Raw genomic sequence first — 17822 nt, forward strand, 5'->3', positions numbered from 1 at the left:
GCAGCCCTGATGTGACTCAGGGCTGCGGAGTCGATGGATTTTCGGCGACTCTGACTCCGACTTTCAAAAACAACTCCGACCCCGACTCCGACTCCGCGCAGAACTGTCGACTCCGACCAACTCCAACTCCCGACTCCGACTCCGCAGCGCTGCCAGGACTGCGGAGTCGATTGATTTTCGGTGACTCCAACTCCGACTCCAGATCCGGTTCCAAAATCGACTCCGACTCGACTCCGGGCAGATCTGTCGACTCCGACCGACTCCGACTCCGCAGCCCTGAATTGTGACTCAGGGCTGCGGAGTCGATGGATTTTCGGCGACTCTCACTCCGACTCCGACTTTCAAAAACAACTCCGACCCCGACTCCGACTCCGCGCAGAAGTGTCGACTCCGACCGACTCCAACTCCCGACTCCGACGCCGCAGCACTGCCAGGACAGCGGAGTCGATTGATTTTCGGTGACTCAAACTCCGACTCCAGATCCGGTTTCCAAAATCGACTCCGACTCCGACTCCGCAGCCCTGCGCAGCACACATGCAATCGTACACGCAAGCACATATATATTAAAAAAAAAATGAATCTAAGGTGGCATGCAAGCACACATGCAAGACATGCAAGCACGGAAAGTTTTTTTTTTGTTTTTTTTTGTTTTTAATGGAAAATGACACGCAAGCACAAATGCAATCTCTGAGTGTTGGAATTGGAATAGATTGCTTAATGTCGTTTCGTTTTTAGCCTACCTAAGGTTCAGTAAACCCCTCATTTAATTACGGCGACGGGGTGAGGGATAGCAGTCTCCAGGCAGAACTTACGTCACCTTCCCACTATCCGTCTACCTACTTCATTCGATCTAACCTAATTTACCTAAGGGCCTCGCCCGCCATCCCCGGCGAACCGGGGAGCTGTGACTAGCCGTGACGATTCAAAGATCTAATATTCATCCCACGCCTGGGCAAGGTTCCGTAAGTTCATACCTTGGAGACTGCTATGGGACGGAAAATAATGAGCGGGGACAGTGCAGCAAGCACACATGCAATCTCTGAGTGTTGGAATTAGAATAGATTGCGTAATGTCGTTTCGTTTTTAGCCTACCTAAGGTTCAGTAAACCCCCTCATTGGTTAATTAAGGCGACAGGGTGGGGAATAGCAGTCTCCAGGCAGAGCTTATGTTACCTCTCCACTAACCACCTACCTATATATGTCGGCTTCACCAGCAAGGACTCGGCGAACCAAGTCTCGCCCGGATCACCCGCTATGTTACGAGCTAACGCAGCTCCCACGCCTGGACAAGGTTCCGTAAGCTCACACCTTGGAGACTGCTATGGGAGAAGAACAATGAGCGGGGACAGTGCAGCCTCGAGATTTTTCACCTATGTACTTATTTTCAGGCTCTTTACATCCTCCTACCTAGGTATAATAGAATGAACGCCTAGCGACCTAGTACCACTTTTTTGACAGCTTCCTACCAGCGACGCGTATTGACCAGCTGGTGCAAACACCATGAGCGTTATTAATGGCACCGGACCAGCGTAAAAATGTGCAGTTGTGCACTGCTGATGGGTGTGTTAAGGAAAGAAACTCCGGAAGCTCCTACGGTAGAAAGGGCTAAGGGCAGAAAGAAAGAAATACCGGTTGGCCTAGGCCTCCCAGACCCCGAATTCAACACCGACCTAACTGTGTGATATTCTGCTTCCGAACACGTAACGTAACCACCTTGTGGAGCCCATTGACACGCGCGTGACATAGTGTCGGTCGTATTCTATCCGATGAAAAGATAGCATTACTGTGCAGGCCTACCAGTTTTGCGACCCCGCTTGGCGGGTCGTCCGCGACTAACTGAAGTGGACGCTGGCCTTTTAGCCCCGGTTGAAGACCGCTTACGCTTGGGAACGCTCATCTCTAGCTGTCTGTGTTTGGACTGAGTCAAATAGATGGGCCTGGCGAGTATCAGGCTTTCTTCTGTAGCTAACATTTTGTTTATAACCGCTACGACTTCCACCATTTCTACATGTCTGCCGGATGCAGCGAGACATTGCAAAACAATTTCACCTACGTCCTGAACATGATGCTGTCTCCACGCCCTGTGTACGTAATCTGCAATCAAATTTTGCTCCCGTGACCATTCAGCTCCGCCCTCTATCTCTACGTAAAGACGCCACGTTTTGGCGGCATTAATGCGCATTTGGCGCTCAAAAATTTCTGCTTCAATGACGTCATCATTAAGGCGCTGAACATTTATTTCCTGCGCGGTAGGCCATTCTGTCTCAGGAATGTACATGTGCTTTGGATGTTTAACGCGCGAAACTACGACAGTCCAAAAGCCCGGATTGCCCACCCATTCCTTTACTTTAACTTCTACCCGAGACAAAGTGGCACCCTGGCCTTTAAAGCCGGTAAACGCGCTGCCCCCCTCGAGCGGAAAACCTACGCGAAATTCAGAACAGTTATCTTCAGAAACAGCGCTGCCCTTTTTGCGAGATGCACGGCCGCGTTTCACTGCACGGATGGGAACAAGATCATCTGCGTCTTCTATGCCTAGAACGTTTTGACCACCGTTGGCGGTATAGCCAGGAACACGAACGACAATAAACTCGGGCAAATGAGGCGCACACTTTGGTGTGCGCAAAACTAGCTTAACAGGGTCCGCGGTGGCCACTAGTTCATCCAGACAGTTGCCCTCTAAATCATTGCCATTTACTTTAACGATGACGCTTCCCACCGGCACCTGATAAACGTTTTCCCTATCTGAGTGGGGCGTGTCGATAGGCTCCACAAGTGTCACACCTTCAACACGTACTTTTTCCGCAAAGTCGCGACGGCTAATAGTCACGAGCAAATCATCTTCTAGATATAGGGGACCCACAAACTCTACCTGAGACCCGTTAAATAGCCCGAAGCTGGGTGCTACATTTTCTAGCAGCATCAGCGGCAGACCCCTACACGCAAAGAGAACCGAAGGCACCGCGCGAAACTCTTTTGCCGATAATTTTTGTAATTTCTGAGCCTTCCTGGCTGGCATGTGCTGTGAATTTACGGCCATGACGTGAGCGCTCCTATCTGCAGCAAAATTAACCAGAGCACGAGCATTATCAGATTCTACTGTTGAACGGTTTGCAGCCCACTCACTAAACCAGTGATACCCATGTAACGTTATAGCACATTTCCACGCAGGATCGGCAGACATGTCCTCAGTTGTGGCACAGTTTTCCTTGAGCCACTGAATTTTATCCGGGGTGGCCTTACCGTATCTCATAGACGGAAGAATCTCCTTAGTAAATTTTGCGGCTACCTCGTCATTTTCAACAGTACGACGCACCTCATTTAAATAAACAGTTTCATAGTCGCCGTCGTACGCGGCGGCGCGAAAACGAGATACTTCCGCACGAACGCGGTCACTAAGATCAGCGCGGTTTACACCTAGCGTTTTTCTCCACGTTTCATACCCTGGCAAAGTGTCCAGCGCCGGCATTCTGAATAATTCACGGAAAGCTGCCATACCCAAAATAGACGCCTCACAGCATGCATTACCGTCATCCGAGCGCTGACGCAAGCTCCAAATAGGAACATCCCCGATTGGAAAAATTTGCGCTGGATCACCGACAAACAGGACACCTATGTGATCCATGTTAACACCTGCCTGACCGAGACGCTGCATTACCCAACGCATCATGCGACGCTGAATCATTGAAAACTCGTCAAAAATTATCAAGCCTAGCTCAGTACTAAGGCTATCACAAAGTTGCGAAAAGCGACGGCTATCCTCGGCCAGCGGCTCGTCCCCTGTTTGGCCCACGCTGATGGCGTATAAACGATGGATGGTAGTGGCGCCGTGCGCCATGTGAAAAGACGCACATCCTGTCGGTGCAGACAATTTAACTACATCTGTCCACTTGGCAAAATCATCACCTAACATTTCACTGAGCTGATGCACGGCCGAACGCAAAGTGAAAGATTTGCCGGCACCAGGATCTCCTAGCAGGAACGCGCGCAGTGCCTTCGGCGGCGTTTGCCGCAAGTCTACGATATCCGGTCTGACGGGTGGGACCTGACGCGATGAGCCCGCCAGACGCCACTGCTTCACCTGCCTATCGTATGAATCCCACTGGCGACGCGAGCAAGCAAATTCCCTCTGTTGCGTTAAATAGCGCTTTAAAACCGCCGACAGCACGCGCTGACGCCCTGAGAGGGCAGCCAGCGGTGCGTGTGCGACGTCTCCTGTACCGCTAGCGACTAGCCTACGATAATTGCGACGCACTAGGTCGGGATTAACTGGCCTGTCTCCTAGCCAGTCTGCCTGAAAATCAAAACCAGCCGGATTGGCAATGCCGGCCGCGGCCACCCCTGGTACGCAATTTGCTTCCCCATCATCCGCCGACCTATCATCCCCCCGATTACCTAGCATGGCGTCTAGAGCCGTCTGATAAAAACGATCGGGCAAACGCGTCGCATTCGCCTCCGGCTCCACTGGTTCATTTTGTTCTAAAACAACTTGATCTTCGGGATCGGGGTCGTCGCTATCCGACGACTCGGACGCACTCGAATCGTCGTTGGCGTCAGACGGATGAAAATGATTATGATACCGCCGCACAAAAGCCGGAACGTCTAAGCCTGTTGACAGCAGACGATGGTACCTACAGATCCAATGGATGCACACCTCAGCCGGTGAAGCCTGCTGAGACGGCATCAGGTCCTCTGCGAGCAAGCAGGGTTCACACCAAAGAACAATATCGCGGGCGTATTTCCAGAAGCCCTGCCTGGACGGATTGGCGCTACTTTTACCGTAGTGTGGCGTCAGACGGACGCACACACGTGACCCGCAAACCTGGTGACGCCGACGGCCAATTGTCATTACCTTTTGATCACCTATCTTTTTCTCAGAGACTACAAAAGTATCAAAAAATTGACGAACCGACATAACGCGCTGAAACTCGTCGGCAGCTATGCCGCCATGATGCACATTATCATTTAGACGCGCGTTGAAATGCTCCAGACGGCTAGCAAACACATATTCTCCGGCATCTTCCGCAGAAATTGGCCGCAGAAGGCGAGTACCACTAAAGCCGAAACCGCGCGCGCGAATATTCCTATACAGCAGAGGCAGCTGCCAATTTTTGTGCATTGCCTGAAAGATTGACTGACACCTTGCCGACGAAACTGCATTGTACATTCGCATGACTACGCCAGCGTCTATATTTGCGGTGGCGCCGCGCGTCTCCAGAGCCGTAAGAAGAACATCGGCCGGAGTTCGCACGGGAGCAACTGGCTTAAAGCCGTACTTTAGCGCGTATTCTACGTTAGCATCACCTGACCCAATTGCCAACTGCATTGTGAAAGAAAAGGCTACACCATCGTCTGTAGTTACGCTTTCCCAAACGACAGACGGCGGCCGCGCCAGCCACGCCGGCACGACCGCTTTATCGTCTACGTTATTCAAAATGTGCAAGACGGCGAATGGATCATGCCCTCCCATCCACACGTCATTGCACGCCGTTTCACACTGTTTTATACGCCTATCGTGAGAGTCTGACGCAACGACCGATTCAGTCCGGAGACGACGAGGCATCCGCCTTTTGCACCGAACAACCTCTTTCTTCACTGGTGCCGCGTTAGGATTTACTCTACGTGCTTCCGCGGTGGCTGCCTTGTCGACTTTCAGACGTTTAACTGCGCATCCGTCTTTCAGCGACGGTGCCGTACCCCTACCGCTGTGGCCCGTGTGGCGAAGTGTGCCGTTAATTACGCTCACATACAGCTGGTCAATATAAGCAAAGTCACCGGAGGACATGGCCCTATCGAGCTCGGCGGCCATTCGCGCGCGACAAACGGTTGTTTTCCTATCGTAGGCAAATTCAAATGTGCGCCGACCACCCTTAGTAAAGCCCGCGTTCCAATTTGTGTACATGTTCTCAATGCGCCTAATGTATGACTGCTGACAACACTGCCACGCCGCGCGCACCTGTGTCTCGACCGCGCTGCGGGACGTGTCCCGTGCCAGCGTTGGGTCCTCGTTGCGCGCCGCGCGGTCAATCCTTTCAGCCTCAATGCGAAGTTGAACCTGAAGACGATGCAAGAAAGTAGAAAACGATTCACTAATTATATTACGGTGAATGTGAGGATTGGCGTTCGCGCCCCACTCCGCACGCACAATATGATACGTGGCGGAGTAACGCACGCGCGCCAACGCAAGGGTGTCCATTTCCCCAATGAACGCTGTGACCCACGAAACGATGCCCGGGTGCTTAAGGGTGTTGGCAAATCGAGCGTGTAAATACTGCTCGTCACTAAGTGTTTCGCTGGCGGCTGCGCCGTCAGACAGACGATGAATAGCGGGATGGTGATTATACGGGACGGCCCTAGTTTGCCAAAGATGAACAATGAGCGGAATGTCACCAACCCGCCATGACGGCGGGTCTTCTAGATCACGAATAGCGCCTATCATTTCGTGCTTGTGTGCACGCCAAAATGCATCCGAATCATCCAATTTTGTTTGAAAACAGAGCAGAGAGCGAGCCAGCGTGCGGCACAATTGGGGATCGTCTACTAGCTGCTGTTTTGTGGGGAGACCATCTGGAAAATCGGTCAGATTTAGAGCGACGGTGGCATCGCGATTTGAACAGTCCCTACTCTTTTGGTTGCTTATTACAAATTGTAGCTCAACGTTACCCTCGGATTCTGGCTGCTGGGCTAGCCAGTGCAAATATGTCTGACGCCAAGTCGTTATCGGTTGGCGAATAAGAACAGGCCGCTCCTGAAACGGGTCGGCATCACCAGTTAAAAAGACGTCTGGAAAACAGAGCTGAAAATAGCCGGGCGTCCACTCCGGCAATGGATGCTCGCGGTCGGCCGGAGGCATGCTAATACGGTGCAAGGCTGTCTGTGCCAGTCCTCGCTGACGAATGTCCTCCGGCCGTTCACTTTCGGGTGCGGCAACGCCGCCTACCGCCACGCCGCTGGCTCCGCCCTCGTCATTACCAAATTCACGGCTTAGAATTTCGAGTTCCTCGCAGCATATCAGCAGAAGCGTAGAACCGCGAGGAACAGTGCCTGCCGCCTCGTCTTCGACGGACGGCGCTAACAACCAGTGACGCTCCACCGCGCACTGAACTACGTGTCGTATCGTTACGTTAACATCGTCATCGTCTTCCGACGCGTCGTCCCGTGACTCCCTGACAGCATTACGAATTTCATCCCAAAGATTTTTCAAGCAAGCCTCGCTCGTGTCCGCGCCCTCGCCCCCGTGCTCCAGTGAGTAGCTGGTGCGGAGTATGTCCGCCATGGGAAAGCCCGACTCTAGCCAGTTAACAAACTGATTAAAATGTAAAACTTTATTGACGCGCGCGTGGACCTCATCTACGTTAAGTACGCGCAGACCGTGTGGCTGGCAGGGACGGTTGCGTTCGGGAAGGCGACTCTGAAGCTCGCGCAAATTTTCATTGGAAAATGGCACCCACTGCTCGGCCACGAAACGATAGAACGGCCGCGTGTTTCGCGGATTGTACTTACACGGCATTAGCCTTTCCATGAGGTGCCTAGCTTTTAGAATTGTCTCCATATTAACCATAGCCTCGCAATGGGTGCCGTCACGCCTGTTTTGCTGGACGACAATGAACGGCAGCTGGGTAAAATCGTACCAGGGCAGACGCGCGGCTTGGACGGGACGCTTCATGGGATAGCAAATTGATCCGTGCTTTGTGAAAGGTACGTTATTGGCCCTGGATCTGAGCACGGCAACAGTAAGATGAACGGGGCGCAGAATCATGGTTTCCGCACGGGTCCACGAATTAACAAAGAGACGGTACTCATCATCACCATAAACGTCAGTAGACATTAAGTTTCGTGCAGAATAGGGGCAAATGTGAGTCCGGGGACCATTTAGCTCCTCAGAATCCTGACTATCGCCGGCAACGTCTGCCATCTCGGCTGACGCACCGGCCTGTGAAGACGGCAGCGACTGGTCCGTGTCGGACACAAGTGGTCGCGGCACGATGTTATTTAAAGGGTCAATTTGGAATGAGGGGGAACACGTTACGCAGACGCCTAAGGCCTCGCGGTCGGTTAAAACGGTGCCGTTGGCACCGAAGAATTCCGGATCTAACCTAACCGTACACTTGTTATCTCTACGCAAAATTTCTGAATTTGACAGCGCGTCGTCTACGATACCTCCCGGCACGAGCTGGACCATGTTGCCGCGTTCCGGGACACGAACTACCCAGCCCGGATGCGGCAGCCCTGGCGTTTGTTTTTTACAAATGATGCAACGAACTTGACGAAGCGAATCATACACGGCATGCAAGTCTCTGAGCACCTGCAAAGAGCCTACGGTTAACTCTACCGACGGATCCTCGTGGTCAATGCCGTCCCCAATAGGATCGTGCCAAGCCTGACAACACTTGGCCTCGCGCGGAGTGGCCACCGTGAAGCGAGCGGCCGTGAAAGGTAAGTTCCGCATTGCCTGAAAACGTTTACGGCGCGACATTAAACCTACAGTTACTTTACCTACCGGTGAGGTCCGCGTCACGAGCGAGCCGCGGTCACGCCACACGACGGATCCCGAATCCCCGCGATGGCAGTAGGAGCCCATAATTTGATTTTCCTCCTTACAATCCCCAGAGTCAAGTACCCGCAATGTCTGTAGCCGGATGACGGCCGGCGGCAAATGGTCACCGAGCTCGCTGACAGCTAACGCTACCCATGTTGAGGGTTTCTCTTGGCGGCTGCACTGCGCAATGTCTATGGCTGTGCCGCAGGTAGTACCTACCAGACGGTCACAAGTGAACTTTATGCTTTGTTTCCCACCGGCGTAGGTGTAAGAGCCTAACGGATATTTGGCGGCAGCTCTGCCGTCTATCACGCGAAGTTTATCACATTCACAGCAGCGACGAATGAAAAAGGTTGGGAATTCACGGCCTACATCGTCGCTGCTGACGTCTGCGGTCTGCTGAGAACCGGCGAGCGGCGGACGGTTGCGACCGCCGCCCGGCGCACTAGCCTGATGCGAAGTAAACTTAATGTCATAATCTACGCGAGCACTGTAAGCTCTATCCTCATGGCATTGGGGACCCGCAAAAGTTTCAAAGAGGTGTGCATACCGGGCATGATTTTTCCTAATTTTTTCATGAACCTGCCTGAGCAGCTGCTCAAAGTGTTGCTCGGACACTGTGTCCGTCTGAGGATTGGCCTGAAATTGCTCCCACCCGTCCCGGCCGTACATATTAGAAAATTCTTCCTGGAATGTAGTCTTTCTATAGTACACATACCACCCCCTACCGTAATAGTGAAGCTTAAGCAAGTTGTAGGCGTCCTCCCAACACTGTGGACCTCTGTGAGGTTCTAGACCCTCCTGCTCTACACAGCGTGAGTGCATTGAATAATAACGATTAATATCACCAAGAATTTTCATGAAAAGATACTCGCTGTCAAGGACGTCTGCCACTGAGTGACCAGACTTCTTCACGAAATCTTTAAACCTCAACCATGAATAAAACCTAAAGTTAACAAGACTTCCCCGAGACGGATCACAAAAGCCCCGCTTACAAAGATTGCGCCAAATGGTCCGGCGCCGCTCTCCTATCTCCCCGGTTAGATAAGTGATAACCACCTTCGTACTATCCCTGTACGCCCATGGACCATTAAGATCGGATGTTGCGCCTAACAGATCAGTCTGAACGGATTCTATAACTATATCACTATTGCTGCGTTCTTCCAGCTCTTCGAGCATGGCGCGCGTCAAAAATGAAACTCTGTTTAAGTCTGAAGGGTTGATTGGCCTAGATGAGAAGGGACGATTTATATCCGCTTCACTGTGCACTGATTGTGCATTTTCCCTATCGGACTCTTCCTCGGGGGGTGTCTGACACGCGCCGTTTTTTGAACCCGTACCCTCCACGATTTTGTCTGCGGGTGTCTCCCTGGCAGCGGTCACCTCCTCATTTGAAGGAGCGCTGCCAGTCGAGGGGCGCCTAGTAAACCGCCCACGTTTACTTCCCCTTCCCCTACCACTAACATGTGGGACAGTATCATGTGAGGCCGATGATTTATCAGCCGCAGACTGAATAGCTGAAACGCTAATATCTAAATCATCAGGGCTTAGACTACGCGGAGTAGCCCGCTTTGCTGGTTTCCTACCTCTGTTTCCCCTACCGCGACCCCCGAAGACTCCACGGGCCCTTCCCCTACCCGCGGGCCTGCCTACACCACTCGATTCCGGCTGAATCACTACTAACCGCGGGGGAAACTGGATCTGCGGGGTGCCGTCTTCAAGAATATCTACAGTTACAGCACGATTGGGAGAAAGCCCGTTTTCAACCATCCCACCACTGCCACGACCGCGCTTAGCCCTACCAACCTCCACCCACGGCTCATCAGCCGGCTTCTGAGCCTCGGAGCCGACTACGGTATTACCTACTGGTTCGTCTACTGACAAGGGTGACTTTGCACTGTGTGCAGACGGCAGCGTCGGCACTGAGCTCGACACTTCGCCGACAATTTTGTCTGGGACCGCTGAGGTGGAAACTACAGGGGAAGAGACGACAGGCTCAGATGGAGCCGGGACCGACTGACTGATACCTACACTACCTAGCACGAGATCGAACGCCTCCTTATGGGAAGCGAACGTTCTCTTGCCCCTACCACGCATCGTCTTACCCATCTTTGGGCGTTTGGGACGGCGCGAGGCGGACACTGCGGGGGTCTGGGCGCTATCGGTGGGGGGTTTCTTGACCTGCGTTTCGCGGGTCACCTGGGACGGCTGGGGGGATGATGCCCTAGGCGACACAGCATAGAGGTCATAGTGACCACCGTCTATTACCCCCGTGTACCGCACATGAATTTCGGGGTGATCCGGGTTCCCATGGCGCTGCATAACCTGCCCATTGCGCCAGACGACGATGCGGCGCCTCACGACGGCAGCCGCCGCGGTCAGCTCCGGCTCGGCGCCCCACTCTGCCCTTGGAATCACCCTTCTGTACAGGTACTCTTCAAAATCTCCTACGATGAACCCCTCAAAGTCTGCGCGGTTAGCCCACATGTACGTCACTACCATGAAACGCAACATTTCCGCGTCGATGACCCCACCTCCGACGCCGCGCGAAATTGCATGGAACATGCAGTCCCCGTCCATGGGCATGCTGATGATGTTTTGGCTTTGGGGCCCACCTCCCGTTTTAACTACCTCCGCATAGGTGCTTCCAGCCATGTTTTTTTTTGTGTGTGTAGAAATACAACCACAACAAAAGGCCAACTGGCTAACTGATCTGCGAACCAATGCAGATCCAAGCAAGATGTTTAAACAAAAATCAAGATGCGTGCAGGAAAAAAGAACTACAAACTGGCGCAACAGGCGCAAACAACAAGAGGAAGTTGGCAGTTGTGTGTGGCCGTGTGCCTCTCAGAACTGCTCGGCAGACAGGACAGGACAGGCCTGGAAAAGGAAACATCCCATCAGATGTTAGGACCACTGAAAGATACATTCTTGTGGGGCGACATCCGAGAAGGGACACGGGTGGAGACATTTATGAGTTGTAGCCACAACTGCAAGGTAGGAGGGGGGAGGAGCAGTGGAGGCGGAACACCTTCAATTAAGGGGGGGGGCACTGCCGACCTATGGTCCTATTCTTTCCATGCAACGCCCATGGGCTAACGCCCCTAGGCCTAATGGCAGCGTGCTGCTAGCGCATTTCGACTCCAGACTGTGGCAATGTTGGAGATACGAATCTGTTGATGTCTCCATAGCAGGGCTGCGGAGTCGATGGATTTTGAGGTGACTCCGACTCCGACTTACAAAATCGACTCCGACTCTGGACATTGCTCATTGAGTCCATATAATTAATTAATATGGGCTAAATACAGGCCCCATCTGGGCCAAATATGGACCCCTCTGGGGTGCCCAGATGGGACCCAGATGGTTAAAAGTGTAGAAGTCTGAATGAAGATAAAAAACATAATCTGACCTGATTTAACCTTACCTACTCACCTACCAACCTAAAACCTATCAACCTACAACCTGACAATCCATAAAATGCCAACCTACAACATATTCAGACCTTTTAAATACCAATAACCCCAGCTGGATACCCATGACATATCCATCTGAGTCTGTGGTGGGCAGCCCGGAAGGGCCCCACTTTGGTGCACACTTGGAGCCTCAAACAAATCACATTTTTAAGAGCAGATACATGACAAATTTAATAAATGCCATTTTCCATAATTCATTATGGAAAAAACTTTTGAATAATAGCAAAGATTTCAAATACTGCTTCACCGACAACAGAGCTAATGCAAAACAGAAGTTGGGAGGCATTGCATCTGATGATTCAATGGCTATTTTTTTTTGTTGTTGTCAGACTCCAGCTGCAAAAGCCAACAAGGCTCTAAGATTATCAAGGATGGCTTTCAGCAATTTTACCATAAGGAATTTTAAAATGCTATACACAGCTTATCCAAGTTGCTACGCGCCCTAACCCACAACAACAACTACACAGCTTATGCTCGACCACATTTGGATTATTGCATACAGGCAGAGGGGCCACATATGGCACAAGCTGTACACAAGTTTGAAAACGTGTAAAAAAGGTCAACAAAATTGTGCCAATCCATAGTCTCTTGTATCAAGAACAACACAAAACTGAGCCTATTGACCCCAAACAATAGATTACAATGAAAAGATCTGATTGAGGTGTACAATATTATGACTGGCAATGTGAACATTGACAAACATCAATTCTTTGAAATCCAAGTTGCTACGCGCCCTAACCCACAACAACAACTACACAGCTTATGCTCGACCACATTTGGATTATTGCATACAGGCAGAGGGGCCACATATGGCACAAGCTGTACACAAGTTTGAAAACGTGTAAAAAAGGTCAACAAAATTGTACCAATCCATAGTCTCTCTTGTATCAAGAACAACACAAAACTGAGCCTATTGACCCCAAACAATAGATTACAATGACAAGATCTGATTGAGGTGTACAATATTATGACTGGCAATGTGAACATTGACAAACATCAATTCTTTGAATAGGTAATGAATTACAAGTAGATCCAAAAACAATAGGTCAGCTGTTGAAACTTAGGAAAAGGAGAACTTTGCAACATTTCAGAATATATATTACTGAACAGCTCTGGGAAATAAAAAATGGAAACCGAGGTCCATAAAATTTGTTGGCATGAGGCGTAGCTGAGTGGTTACCAGATACTTTTTGAAGACCAAGGTTTCCATTTTTCTTCCAGAGCAAGTTCAGTAAGTTATTTCCAATACGTCATTCAGTGGCGCGGGAACTTCTTCCAGACTGGGGGGGGCTGAACCATCATAGAGATCAACCTAGGGTACCCCCAAATCTAGTTTTCTCATCGGTTTTAGGCCACTTATTTTTCAGACCTTGGCCTTTTCAACGAAAAAGAAGAAGAAAATATTTGCAAAAAAGTGAGGTATTCCGTCTCAGCTGAGTGAAGAAACTACCGTTTTGGCAACCTGGAATAAAGGTTTTAAGCTGCCAAATGAGTTGCCGAGTCAGTAAAATAGGTAGATTTTTCACTTACATGCTTTCTTTCTTTGTGACTCACAACCCCTAATTTGGGGAGGACAAGCTGCCCCAACGGTTCTTGGCCTCATGAAACGTTGTGAGGCACCGCCCCCACGGCCCCAGAGTTGTGAGGGCAAGCTTCCCCCACTGCCCTATCCCCCGGTTCCCGCGCCTATGTATGAATCTATGAAATTGTGTTGGTAGATTTCCGATTTCGATTCCTCCAGCTGGGGGGGCTCAAATACATTACGAGCCCCCCCCAGCCGAAAAGTTGGAGGGGCTCAGCCCCCCCTAGCCCCCCCGGTTCCCGCGCCACTGACGTCATTTGGCTATCCATTCACAAACTCACAACTGTATTGTTTCCATCACCTTTAAAGGTATTTTATTATGAAATCACCAGTACTGTAGGCAGTGTTCTAAAATTGGATTTTGGTTGGGTGTGCTGATGAAGAAAAAAAATAGGATGAGAAAAAAGAAAGTAAATATCTGAAGTATTTTTGCAAAATGTTGTAATGCTAATTTTTATGCCAACTGATACACCAGGATTTCATGTCAGGATCTTGACAGGGTGTGAAACAAAAGGATGTGGGTACATCAACTGTCAAGTGACATGTAAACTGGCTGTTCGAATGCATGAAATCTTTTTCAGAGATGAAGTAAAGTCAGTCATTCATATTTTTGGGATGAAAATATTTTCCCCATCAGGTGTGCTTTGCCACCAAAAAGTCTGAGAAACGGAACACTGCCAGTTCATCAACCCTTGCCGGAAAACAGTGCGGGAAAGATCACTTGCAATGTTTCCTGCATGGCTAGGATAATGCTTCAGGAATATCTCATCTCGGTGTATAGGAAGCAGTTTTTACACCAACAGAATTGTGGAATCACATCATGTGGTCAGTGTGGATGCATCTATCCATGCCGCTTGTGCCACACAGGGTTACAAAACTAAGTGTGGTTATCCTGCATCTTATATATCTATGCTGCAACCCACTTGTGAAAAATTGCTAGAGCCTTAACTCACCAATTCTTGAGACATTTATGTGAAGTTCATTGGTCAACTCACTGGCTGCTTGCAAGGCAGACATAGCACATGTGTTTATTTGGTATAAATTGCTACTCACCAACTCTTGAGAATTGAGATATTTACACAAAGTCTGCAGAGTTGTGGCGCAAGCTACCATATGCACGGAATTGCATCTTTCTCACCAAACCAAAAGGGTGGTGTTTCACCATTGATAGCAACACGCTGCTATTACACATGTCAAATTGGTTTTCCATGGAGACGTCAACAAGCCCATTGCTCCAACACTACCATAAGTGTGACATCAGCTCGCAAAATGGAATAGCAGCATGCTGCTACAACCGGTAAAACACTAACAAAAAAACAAATCAAACCAAACCTTAACTGCTACCTACAGCCTACTTTTTAGAACCTACAACCAACATATCACAAATGGCAGCTCGTGCCGTCTGCCCTGATACCAAATGCCTTACAAAAAGTTATGAGCTTAAAGCCCTTTCCCAAATATATGACAGAACAGGTGGACATGCCATGAGTACCTTAAATACTTTATCTCAGCATTTTACATCAACATCCTGCACACAATCCAGTGATCCAAGAAAACAAGAGCAGTCTCAAGAATGAGTAGGTAGGTACCTAGCCTTATAATTTGAATTATAATTTATATGGCAGCACCTGAAACACCCACTATAAAACTACCCTAAATGCTTTATCTCAGCATTTTACGTCAGCATCCAGCATGTAGGCAGGAAAATGATTGTTTTCAAATTTCAGCTTCAAGCGAGTTATATATGCGTCGGAATTGCCGCATCATAAACTTCTAGCCATAAATAGCTTCAGCATGGGAGAAAAGCAAAAAACAACACTATCCATATTTTCCACAACCAATAACATTAATTTTGGCAGTATACATACACTTCATAATGTCAAATTTCCACTTAATATCTATCAGAATAAAATGTCAACCACCTACCTTCTAGCTCATGCCGAAGCAGGCCGTTAGAAGTGGCGGGAACGCCGGGAACGATTATTTACTGCGGGAACAAGTGTATTTTTATATTATTCAAATTTTGGGCTGCAAACTGGAGCGACAGACCCTTATTTGTTTGTATAACTTCTTTAATTTTATCATCTTATTAATAAAATGGCGCGAAATAAAAAATCCTTGACATATTATCGATGAAAGCTATGATTGCAAATAATTTTGTTATTATTTAAGTCATTGATATAAATATGAGCTACAACTTGGCGCATATGTGTCAATAATGATTCATTTGAAGCTTTTTGTAAACACTTTTGAAGTGTGCATATTTTTATCCCCAACAGAAATAACAAACAAGGTCTCTGCAATACCGGGCGAGTATTCAACAAGCATATGAGAAGAGCAGACATGCCAATGCTCCGAAAAAAGTTCGACCGATTTTAATACTTTCTGCACAATTCGATAGCGGAGACCGACGATCGTTGCCGTTTTTCGGTGATAGATTACTCTGGGCGGACCAACAGGCAACAAGAATGAGGACAGGCAACAAGAGTTTCGAGCTAAATTCGAATTTAGCAACCATATGAACGTTTACGAAGTAGTTTTGGTGCCTTCGTAACATGTTACGAAGCTGTCAGAGGCGGTTGCCACCTACTACGAATATCCGGCAGGACCCCTACTGGTTGACCTGACCTGACCCGACCTGGCCTAAATGAATGAAGACATCATCCGTGATAAAAACTGGCATGATATCGTGATCAGCACCCCGAAAAAAACTCCATTGCAGTCACACTTACCGATGCTCTAACAGGTCACAATTTTCCCGACTTTTGGGTCATTGACCTGACCTGGAAGGTCAGCCGATGACCTAGGACCTTAAACTTGGGTATCATCGGCTTCCTCTCGTGAAGGGCAACACGCCCGTGTTTTTCGCGAAGCTCTAGCTAGATCAGGGGCCAAACGCGAGGGGGTCTTACCTACCCCCTTCCCCCTTGTGCCGTCGAAGGACGCAAAATGGCCTGTGCCGGCGAGGGTTAACCCTCGCCGGACCTATTGGTTTTCTACATACGCGCCGGCCGAGGGGGGGGGGGGCGGGTACGACCCCCCTCGCCGTTTCGCCCCTGGTGGAGCTAGCGCGTCGCGGAAAAAACGAGCGTGTGCGCCGTTACGAGACGCAGAGATTGGTACCCGATTTTAAGGTCCTAGGTCAACCGGTGACCTCTGAGGTCAGGTCAAGTGCCCCAAGGTACGGTTCAGTTTTTGTTGAATAACTTCGCCAAAAACGGCCACAGAGCCGCTATTTTGGCAGCATCGTGTTTGCCTCGCTCAGGCGCATCGAATGATATACTTTTTGTTCGGGTCAGGTCAACTTGAGGTGTTGACCTCAGGTCAAGGTCAGGTCAGCACCCCCAGGTCACGAAGTTGGTCGAAAGAGGTCATGTCGCATATCATTCGATTCGGCAGGTCTTCCTGAGTCCATTGGTGGATTCCGCGACTCGCTAGCTCAATTTGATCAAGGGTTATTGACGAAAAACTAATTTGACCTTGATGACGTCATAAATAACGTCACGCAAGGTCAACATTGCAAAAGTGACGCATCTAACCTTGCAAGGAGTGCATAAAATCACGATTCTGTGTGCTTGAGATAGTTGGAGATCGTTCCCGGCGCCAGAATAGCAGTTTTCATTTTTCCCCATTGACTTATAATGGTGAGGTCACGAAAATGACCTGACCTCATATGACCTTTAGGAAAAATCCGAGATATACAAATTGTGAGACTCATAATGGATACTAGATCCTGCAAGTTTCATTTCCCTGTGACATCTCCTCTGGCAGTGAGGGCGTTGCGAAGCTGCGACATCAACCCTATGGGGGGGGGGGGCGGCACCCGCCCCCCCCCCCCTCGGCCGGCGAGGGTTAACCCGCGCCCCGCTGGGGGGGGGGGCCTATTCATCGCCCCCCTCCCGTTTTTCTGCAATAACTTCTAAACCGCTTGACGTATCGCCGCCAAACTTTCAGTACCTTCGGCTGCATCAATTTGACACCTTGTGTCCAAATTTGAACTAATATCTATGATAGGTCGGCCGGAAATGACGTCAGAGTGACGTCATGTTCGGCCGATTTCGACACAAAACATTGAACCACGGGAATCGCTCCCAAGAGCTCAGTTTTTTTTAGCTAGATCCAATTTCTTTGCATGAGAGGACTCAAAATGAACTGCGCTATTAACCCGCGCCCCACTGGGGTCTGTGTATAACACGCCCTACTGGGGGGGGGGGGGGGCTATTCATAG

The 17822-nt window shown here is 49.7% G+C and overlaps 1 long non-coding RNA gene across 1 annotated transcript; it reads right to left on the minus strand.

The window, feature by feature from the left end:
* Positions 1 to 658: 658 nt before the first annotated feature.
* Positions 659 to 3873, minus strand: LOC122373343. Its single transcript, XR_006255030.1, has 2 exons — positions 1309 to 3873; positions 659 to 974 (listed from the first exon to the last, which is right to left on the minus strand). It is a non-coding gene; the product is annotated as an uncharacterized LOC122373343 (long non-coding RNA).
* Between the last annotated feature and the right edge of the window lie 13949 nt (positions 3874 to 17822).

The sequence above is a fragment of the Amphibalanus amphitrite genome, unplaced genomic scaffold (assembly GCF_019059575.1).
Source record: "Amphibalanus amphitrite isolate SeventyFive unplaced genomic scaffold, NRLGWU_Aamphi_draft 001480F_arrow, whole genome shotgun sequence".
Classification (NCBI taxonomy): domain Eukaryota; kingdom Metazoa; phylum Arthropoda; class Thecostraca; order Balanomorpha; family Balanidae; genus Amphibalanus; species Amphibalanus amphitrite.